The following is an 8,689-nucleotide window of genomic DNA, read 5'->3' on the forward strand; positions in this document are numbered from 1 at the left end:
TGGCTCTCTGCAAGTCGTATAATGAAGGTCCCTGATAAACTCCCACAGTAGTTACAGCACACACCATACACTGAAAGTTAGTGTCCCTCCCACTAAACTCATACATTAAGCCTAAATCCTCAAGGTGATGGTGTGTGGAGGAGGGGCATTTGGGAGGTAATCATAAGGGTAGAGCCCTCATAAAGGGATGTAATCAGATGAGTGCCTTTATAAGACGATGACAAGAGAAAAAGGTTGTCCCTCTCCCTCCCTCCCGCCCGCTCTGCCATGTGACAATACGAGGAAACAGTCATCCAGAAACCAGACAGAGAGCTTTACCCAGATACCAGGTCTGTTGCCGCCTGCATCTGGAGCTTCCCAGCCTCCAGGACTGTGAGTAATGCATCCATTCTTTAAGCCACTCAGACTTAAAGGTATTTGGTTTTGTCCTAAAATATTTTCTGGAAATAAGTCAAATAAATTACAACTGAAGAACCTGTCCAGTCCTCAGAATCAGTGACTCTTTGCCATGAATTCGGTCCCTAAACACCAATGAATATAAACAGTTAAGAAAATAACCTGTGGGAAGGGAATGTACCTTGGTACTTACTGGTGTTATCCAGAAAATGTCCCCCTATTTGCAATGAGGAATCCCTTTGCTGCTCAAATAGCCACAAGAAAGTGATTTGTCCCAGCAGTCTCAGAAAATGGGGATCCCATGACCGTCCCAGAGAGGCTGCGGGCAGCAGAGACAGCGAGCACAGCAGAGAGGGGCTGCGGGCTGGGGCGCGCGGGGCGGGGCGTGACCGGAGAGGGACAGCTGCAGGGCCCTGCTCTCAAGGCCACCAGGGTTAACAAGTAAGGAAAACGGACAGCGTCCTGCAGGACACGGTGGACAGCATCAAAGCCCCCTTTGTAAATCATCTGCTAAAGACTCCCTGCGGAGCTGGTTCAAAAGCAGAAACTCAGGAGTAATGGCCTTAAAACCAACAAAAGAGGGCTATACCCTCACCTCTGAGGAACAAGAACCAAACACAGCACCCAAAAGAGCATCAGCAAAATCTGGGACAAGAAAAATGCAGGCAAAGCCACGAAAGTGACCACCACTTAAACGTCTTTAGTAAAGAGACATTATAATTTAATATCAGAATCCACTATATTGTTTGTATTCATTCCTTTAAACGCACATTCTATGTTGCTCTCAAATTGGAGGGAAGATTCTGCTATCCTTCATAAAACTTTTTATAATAAGAATAGCTTTTCAAATTTACAAGCGTTCATATGAACCAGATACTGTGGGAGGTGCCTCAAAGCATATCTCACTGAATTCTCAGCAGAACCATAGGAAGTGGGTACCAGCATTATTGCTATTTCATAGAGAAGGAAAGTGAGACTCAGAGAGCTTAAAGAGCTTTTTTAGGTCACATAGTTAGAGGGACAGAACCAGGATCTGAACCCAGAGACAGTGAAAGTAACTACGAGAGCAAAGGCTTTCAGACTTCAGTGGGGATTCTCTGAGGATCTTGTTCAAATTACAGGCTCTCAGGCCACACCCCCAGAGTCTCAGCTTCAGTGGGATTGTGGTGGAGTCCAGGAACTCAAGCATCCCCCAGGTGATTCTGATGGATGTGGTCTGGAAGCACACTTTGTTCAAGGCTTCCCTCTACCATATTGTCTCTTCTGCTAATTTTCAAAAAGTCTCATGTTAAAGCTACCACTCCAGGTGTTATGCACGCACACCTGGACTGGGCCCGACGCAAGCTCTCACAGTCAAGGTCCAGAATCTGAGAATGGGCTGACGCGGGTCAGCAGCCGCTACTCTTTGGACAACGTTTCTCTCGTGGCTTCCTTCCGCCTGCGTTGCTCCACATGAATGAGACAGTGTTTTCCCCCTTTACATGGTCTCACTGCACTTTGCTTTATTGTGCTTCACAGATACTGTGTGTTTACAAACTGAAGGCGGTGGCAACTTTGCGTCAAGTGAATCTATGTGCACTATTTTTCCAACAACATTTGTTCACTTCCTGTCTCTGTGTCGCATTTTGGTAATTCTCACAGTATTTCAAATATTTTCATTATTATTATATTTGTCATGGTATCTGTGACCAGTGACCTTTGATGTTACTGCTTTAATTGATTTGGGGTGCCACAAGCCACATCCATACAAGATGGCCAACTTAATCAATAAATGTTGTGTGTGTTCTGACTACTCCACCTACTGGCTGTTTCCCCTTCTCTCTCCGTCTCCTTAGGCCTCCCTATTCCCTGAGACACAACAATGTTGAAATCAGGCCAAGTAATAACCCTAGAATGGCCTCTGAGTGCTCACATGAAAGGAAGAGTTGCATGCCTCCCATTTTAAATCAAGAGCTAGAAATGATTAACTTCAGTAGTAAGGAAGACATGTCAAAAGCTGAAATTGGCTGAAAGCTAGTCTTCTTGGTGCCAAACAGTTAGCCAAGTTGCAAATGCAAAGACAAGTTCTTGAAAGAAATTAAAAGTGTTACTCCATTAAAAATATATATCATAAGAAAGAGAAACAGGCTTACTACTAATATGAAGGGAGTTTTAATGGTCTAGATAGAAGATCAAACCAATCACAACATTTCCTTAAGCCAAAGCCTAATCCAGAGAGAGGCCCTAACTCTCTTCAATTCCATGAAGGCCGAAAGAGGTAAGGAAGCTGCAGAGGAAAAGTGTGAAGCTAGCAGAGGTTGGTCCATGAGGTTTAAGGAAAGAAGCTATTTTCACAACATAAAAGTGCAAGGTGAAGCAGCCAGTGCTGATGCAGAAGCAGCAGCAAGTTATCCAGAAGATCTAGCTAAGATCATTTATGAAGGTGGCTACTCCAAGCAACAGATTTTTAATGCAGACGAAACAGCCTTGCAATGGAAGAAGATGCCATCTAGAACTTCCATAGCTATAGAGGAGAAGTCAATGCCTGGCTTCAAAGCTTCAAAGGACAGACTGACACTCTTGCTGGGGCCTAATGCCGCTGATGACTTTTATCTGAAGCCAATACCACTGACCATTCTAGAAATCTGAGGGTCCTCAAGAAAGATGCTAAATCTATTCTGTCTGTGCTCTATAAATGGAATAACAAAGCCTGGATGACAGCACATTTGTTTACAACATGGTTTGTTGAATATCTTAAGTCCACTGTTGAGACCTACTGCTCAGAAAAAGAATTCCTCTCAAGTTATAACTGCTCATTAACAATGCACCTGGTCACCCAAGAGCTCTGACAGAGATGGACAAGATTGGTGGTGTTCTCATGCCTGCTAACACAACATCCCTTCTGCAGCCCATGGGTCAAAGGGTCATTTCACCTCTCCTGTCTTATTATGTAAGAAACAGATGCTGTAAGGCTACAGCTGCCATAGACAGCAATTCCTCTGATGGACCTGGGCAAAGTGCACTGAAAGCTTCAGGAAAGGATTCACTGTTCTAGACACAAATAAGAACATTTGTGATTCACAGGGAAAGGTCCAAACACCAACATTAATCGGAGTTTGAACGATGTTGATTCCTACTCTCATAGACCAAAGACGAGGGATTCAAATTTTCAGTGGAGGAAGTAACTGTAGATAGGGTGGAAATAGCAAGAGATCTAGAATTAGAAGTGGAGCCTGAAGATAGGACTGAATTTCTGCACTCTCATGGTCAAACTTTAATGAATGAGGATTTACTTCCTGAGATGGCATCTACTCCCAGTGACGATGCTGTGAAGATTGTAAAAATGACCACAAAGGGTCGAGAGCACTACGTCAACCTAGTTGATAAGGCAGCAGCAGGGTTTGAGAGTTTTTGAAAGAATTTTTACTTACTGTGGATAAAATGCTATCAAATGCCACTGCACACTACAGGAAAGTCCTGAAAGGAAGAGTCAAATCACTGTGGCAAATTTCATTGTTGTCTTATTTTAAGAAATTGCCACAGGCACCCCAACCTTCAGAAATCACCACCCCTGAATCAGGTCATCAATCATCAACTATCAAGGAAGACCCTCCACCAGCAAAAAGATTACGACTCACTAAAGGGTCAAATGATGTTTGGCATTTTTTTTTTCAGCAATAAAGTATTTTAAAGTAAGGTACGTACCTTTTTTCAGACATATGCTATTGCACACTTAATAGACTACAGTACAGTGTAAACATAACTTTCATATGTGCTAGGAAACAAAAAAATTCATGTGACTCACTTTATCGCAATATTCACTCTATTGCAGCGGTCTAGAACTGAACCCATAATATCTTCGAAGTATGCCTGTATTTCAAGAGAAGGCAGCAGCAGAACATTACAGAAGAGGTAGCTATGAAACCCACAAGAAGGATCAAGGTAACATATAGTCTTGCTCCAACTTGCTCTGTTCCTGTTCATCGAAAAGAATCCAAGCACTGAAAGTTTCAACTTGAAGACTTTAAGAGTCTCCACCCCACCATCCCCTTTTATTTTACGTGTAGCAAGATTTATAAATTAAAAATCAAATAAATGGTAGGCTGTTTGATTTTTTTTAAATGACTGAAACTTGATCAATATGGCCAGTTCAAGAAATAATTCACATGTCCCATGGGATTATTTTATCTTAGTGGGAATAGGGTTTTGTGATTTGATTTGGTTGCTTTGTTTCGGCTGAGGATGCTATCTAAAGGTAATCTATTTTTTCCTAATAGAGTTGTATTTCCTAGGTTTCTCATACCAGTGTTACCACTGGTTTTGTACGACTTTAAAAAATGAATTCCCTAAGTAAAATTCAGAATTTGCTATAACCTCCTACTAATATTTTTTATTAACTGCGAAAGTTACAACTCATAAAACTACTAAGACTTTACTGAAATGGTGTATTTTCCTAACTTCCCTACAATGAACATGGTGCTCTTTATCTAATGCTAATAAAATGCTAACTTAATAACTCCATATTGGTAGCTTAACAGTGCCACCAATTATTACTCACATCAAGTTTTAAAATGAGTTCATTAAACACTGTTCTTAGAGAGGCAACAATTTTGACTTGTCATAAAAAGTTAGGTTTCTTCATGCTCCATAATAAAGATTATATAAGAGGCCACAGATCATAAGCTGCTCTCGACTGACATCGCCCAATCAGCGCAGCACAGCATAATCGCGCCTGTGTTTCTAGAATGATGCTTTTTTTAAGTCTCTTCTATGCTGCACTTCAAAAAGTGATGCCTAATGACAGAAGGCAGCATTAAAAAGGCATTTTTTTCTCTATTCATTCTGTAGTACTGAACCAGTATTTTTACCATCGTAAGCTACAATTTTCACTTTATCCACTTTACTAAGCTCTGCCATCTGTCTGAATTCATCATCATTCAGTACAGAAGTCCACACATCATCACGGAATCTGTACATACATATGGAGGCTCTGACACGCTGACCTGTCCCTGAGTGTCTGTGCCGGGGCTACACTTATAGCTTCATGACACTGACGTAGACCTTGAAGGGTAAGTGGTGGATGATCCGTGAAGACTGTATGAACTTATCCGGGCCCTCCTGAAGGCTGTTTCCTAAAGTGCATTTCCATATAGCTGATATGCTACAGCTTAAGAAAAAAAAAATATTGAAGTCCTAGCGGGAAGGCCTGTGGGAGAGAAACAACACAGCTAGGACTCGGGAAGCTGCAGAGCTGGGCTCACAGAACCTGACGGTGAAACCACACCAGGAGGCAGAAGGCCCCAGACACCAAATCTCACAGTCCCTGAGCACCGGCATGTACAAGACCTGTGCAGGACTTTTGACAGATGAAGCAGAGAACATACATAGCTATCTCTTCTGTACTGGCTGGAAAGATCATTTTATACTTTAAAAAAAGTTTTTCAGATTTTTCAATATGTTTGGAATAATATGGATTATGGAAACTTCCCAACACCTTTATGAAAGAGCAGTGTTTGTCAAACACCAAGTTACAAAACTTTGATGGGCCAAGCTACAGCTAAGAAGTCTGACACTTCTATGTAAATCTGTAGATAATTGATGAGAAAAGCAAGTTAGAATACTGTAAAAGCAGATGATTGGCACAAAAAATAAATAAAACTGATTCAAAATCTAAGACCATCGCCATGCTTCTTGAAGTGACTTAGAATTTTAAAGCTAAAAAGTGTTTAAAAGAACTTCTATTGTATGACAAACATGATGCTGTACACCAGAAGTTGACACAACATTGTAAACTGACTACACTTCAATAAAAAATTAAAAAATAAACAAACTACAAACAATAATAACAACCAAAAAAGAGCATCTCCTAAAACCTCTTTATTTCACAGACAAAGAAACTAGCTGATGGTTGGGTCTATGTTTTATGGTTTCTTTTTCTACTTTAACATTTAGCAAAATTTAAATTCAAGAAGAGCAAAAACTTTGTCAGAGATTTTCCTTTGAGAACCTGGGATCCTGAAACCAAGAGTGAAGAATCTGATTTCAACACAGATGACAAGTAAAGGCTAGCAGATTTTGAAAATGGAAACTACAGTGCCAAAGTACAGGGTGAGAAGATCATCGCTGTTTTCAAGTGCTTGTAAGTGGACTGGCTGGAAATCAGCAGTTTGGTGAAGGATAAAGCCATCCTCGGAATGCATGAAATCTTGGGCCTCAGAGCTCATCTAGTTTAACCCTCTTTACCCAGATGAGGAAACTGAGGGTCAGAGAGCGAAAGTGACATGCTTATCCACGTTCACACAGCTGGTCCAGAGCAGAGTCAGGCCTGGTATCCAAGTCTCCTATCACTGGGGCCCATGACCATTCCATCCAGTCAGGCTGCCTTGCAGAACCCATATTAAGGTGCTGATTTTAAGACTTGAGAGAAGAGGTCAGATCTTAAGGATGTGAAAGCAAGAAGAAGAGGACCTCTTTGTTCTTTATATACACTTTCCAGATCTCTACATGTATGAAAGCCAGTGGGTCACTGGTTAAAAATAGGACTGGACTTTGCTATAGGGAAGGGAAGGAGATACAGAACTGGGGAGAGAAGGTAAAGAATCTCAGCTTCCCATTCTTCACTTGAGATAGTGACAAAGCCCCAGATGGAGGCAGTGTATTCAGCATGAATTTGCAACAGTAAAGCTGAAAGAGCAGGAAGTGGCTTATTTGTATTTATTTGAAGTAAAAAACCCATCCAAACCCAAGAACCCATTTCTACTTTTATCTGAGCTCCTACCTATGGCAAGGCAAAGGTCTCCAGGGGTTTTTTCTACAACAAAAAAATTTTTAGAGGTGTCCCCACTGCCCACTTCTCCATACTGGTTGCTACTGGGATCTGACCTGTCCAAAATCCCAGGATCCCAAGAAATCAAGGGACGCCCTTGGAGCACGAGAATCACTGCTGAGCTTCCTGGGGTCAACGATGCCCGGAACACGCCATCCACTCTCCTCTGGAGTTCCAGTCCCTTCTGCACCTGATCTTTATTTAAAATGTTAATACTTTGTTCGTCAAAGATTTTTTGCATTAATTTTTATTTTTAAAAATATTGGAATAAAATGATTTATTTTGATTACTAAGGTTTGGGAGTCCTCTCATATCACACACCTGAGTCTGTTGCCTCACTGGCCTCGCTTGAGGCTCAGCCTTGTCTCTCCCTTAAGTCACATAAGAGGGTGGGTCACAGGTCACCAGCTCTCATGGAAGCCACGGACCACGACCCTCCGCCTCCTTTCCAGGCTGGTTGGGGGGACTCTCTCCATTACCACTTCCCATCTCACCAACATTTTACTCACCTAACCTCCTCTCCCCAGAGCATGGTCCTCTCTCTGGGAGTTTAAGCTGTCTGAAAGCAGAAGCCAGGAGCCAAAGGAGGGATGGGGAGCCATTTCCAGCACCTCATCTTCAGACCCATCTACAACTCTCCTCAAGGCAAGGAAGTCAAAGTTAGGCTTAGAATGGATGTGGAGAAGAAAGACTGGGAGGAAAACAATAAAGTCACAAACACAAAATAAACATCTCACGAATGGTCTCCAACAGTAACAACAAGGAAGGAGATTTGCAACACTATGGGTGAAAAGAAAGATACCTTTGCTAGAGAAAATCAGCTTTGAGTAAATGATCTCTCCCAGTGGGTAATATTTTTTGTTTTAATAAAGGAAACCCAAGGGTGAAGGGGAGTCAAGGAAGATGGGAAAGAAGCCTAGACTATCAAAAACGGTGTATTTCCAAGCTTTGGGGTCAAAATAAAAACGTAAATTACAGATTGTCTATGAAGACGTAGGAAATGCAGTAAGAGGAGATGTGACCTGGAAGGAAACTGATACTGAGTGAGTGACATAATGAAGAGACATGAGGGAGAAGGTTGAGAAAATGTAAGAAAAATGAAGTGAGAAAAACATGAAGTGAGAACGATGTCTCAGGTACTCAAACTGGCTTCGAGAGGAGAGGAACAAACTCTGCCCAAGGAGGCGTGAGATTGCTATAAAATTCAGAGTCTGATTGATTTTTGTCTCCATGAAAGGAGACCATAGGAAACATTAGCCAGAATGGAAGCCCTGGTGGGGGTGGGGGGAGGACTGGGGGCAGAAACTGGTCTCACCGCTGGATTTGCAGAGACGCACTGGGTGTGAATCTCCTGTTTTAGCCATTTAAAGAGACACACTAAGGAGAAAAACATGCTTGGAGACGGGTGGTTAAGTGAGGATTCCCAAGGAGACGAAAAAAATAGACACGCTTGAATCCAGAAAGAAGCAAGTCCTAAGAAGGTGCAGA

General features: G+C 42.0%; 2 pseudogenes; one reads left to right on the forward strand and one right to left on the reverse strand.

The window, feature by feature from the left end:
- Positions 1-2,289: 2,289 nt before the first annotated feature.
- On the forward strand, positions 2,290-4,056 carry LOC106729221 (annotated as a pseudogene).
- A 1,130-nt stretch (positions 4,057-5,186) lies between these two features.
- LOC102519558 lies at positions 5,187-7,442 on the reverse strand (annotated as a pseudogene).
- Positions 7,443-8,689: the final 1,247 nt, after the last annotated feature.

This window comes from Camelus ferus, chromosome 4 (assembly GCF_009834535.1).
Source record: "Camelus ferus isolate YT-003-E chromosome 4, BCGSAC_Cfer_1.0, whole genome shotgun sequence".
Classification (NCBI taxonomy): Eukaryota; Metazoa; Chordata; class Mammalia; order Artiodactyla; family Camelidae; genus Camelus; species Camelus ferus.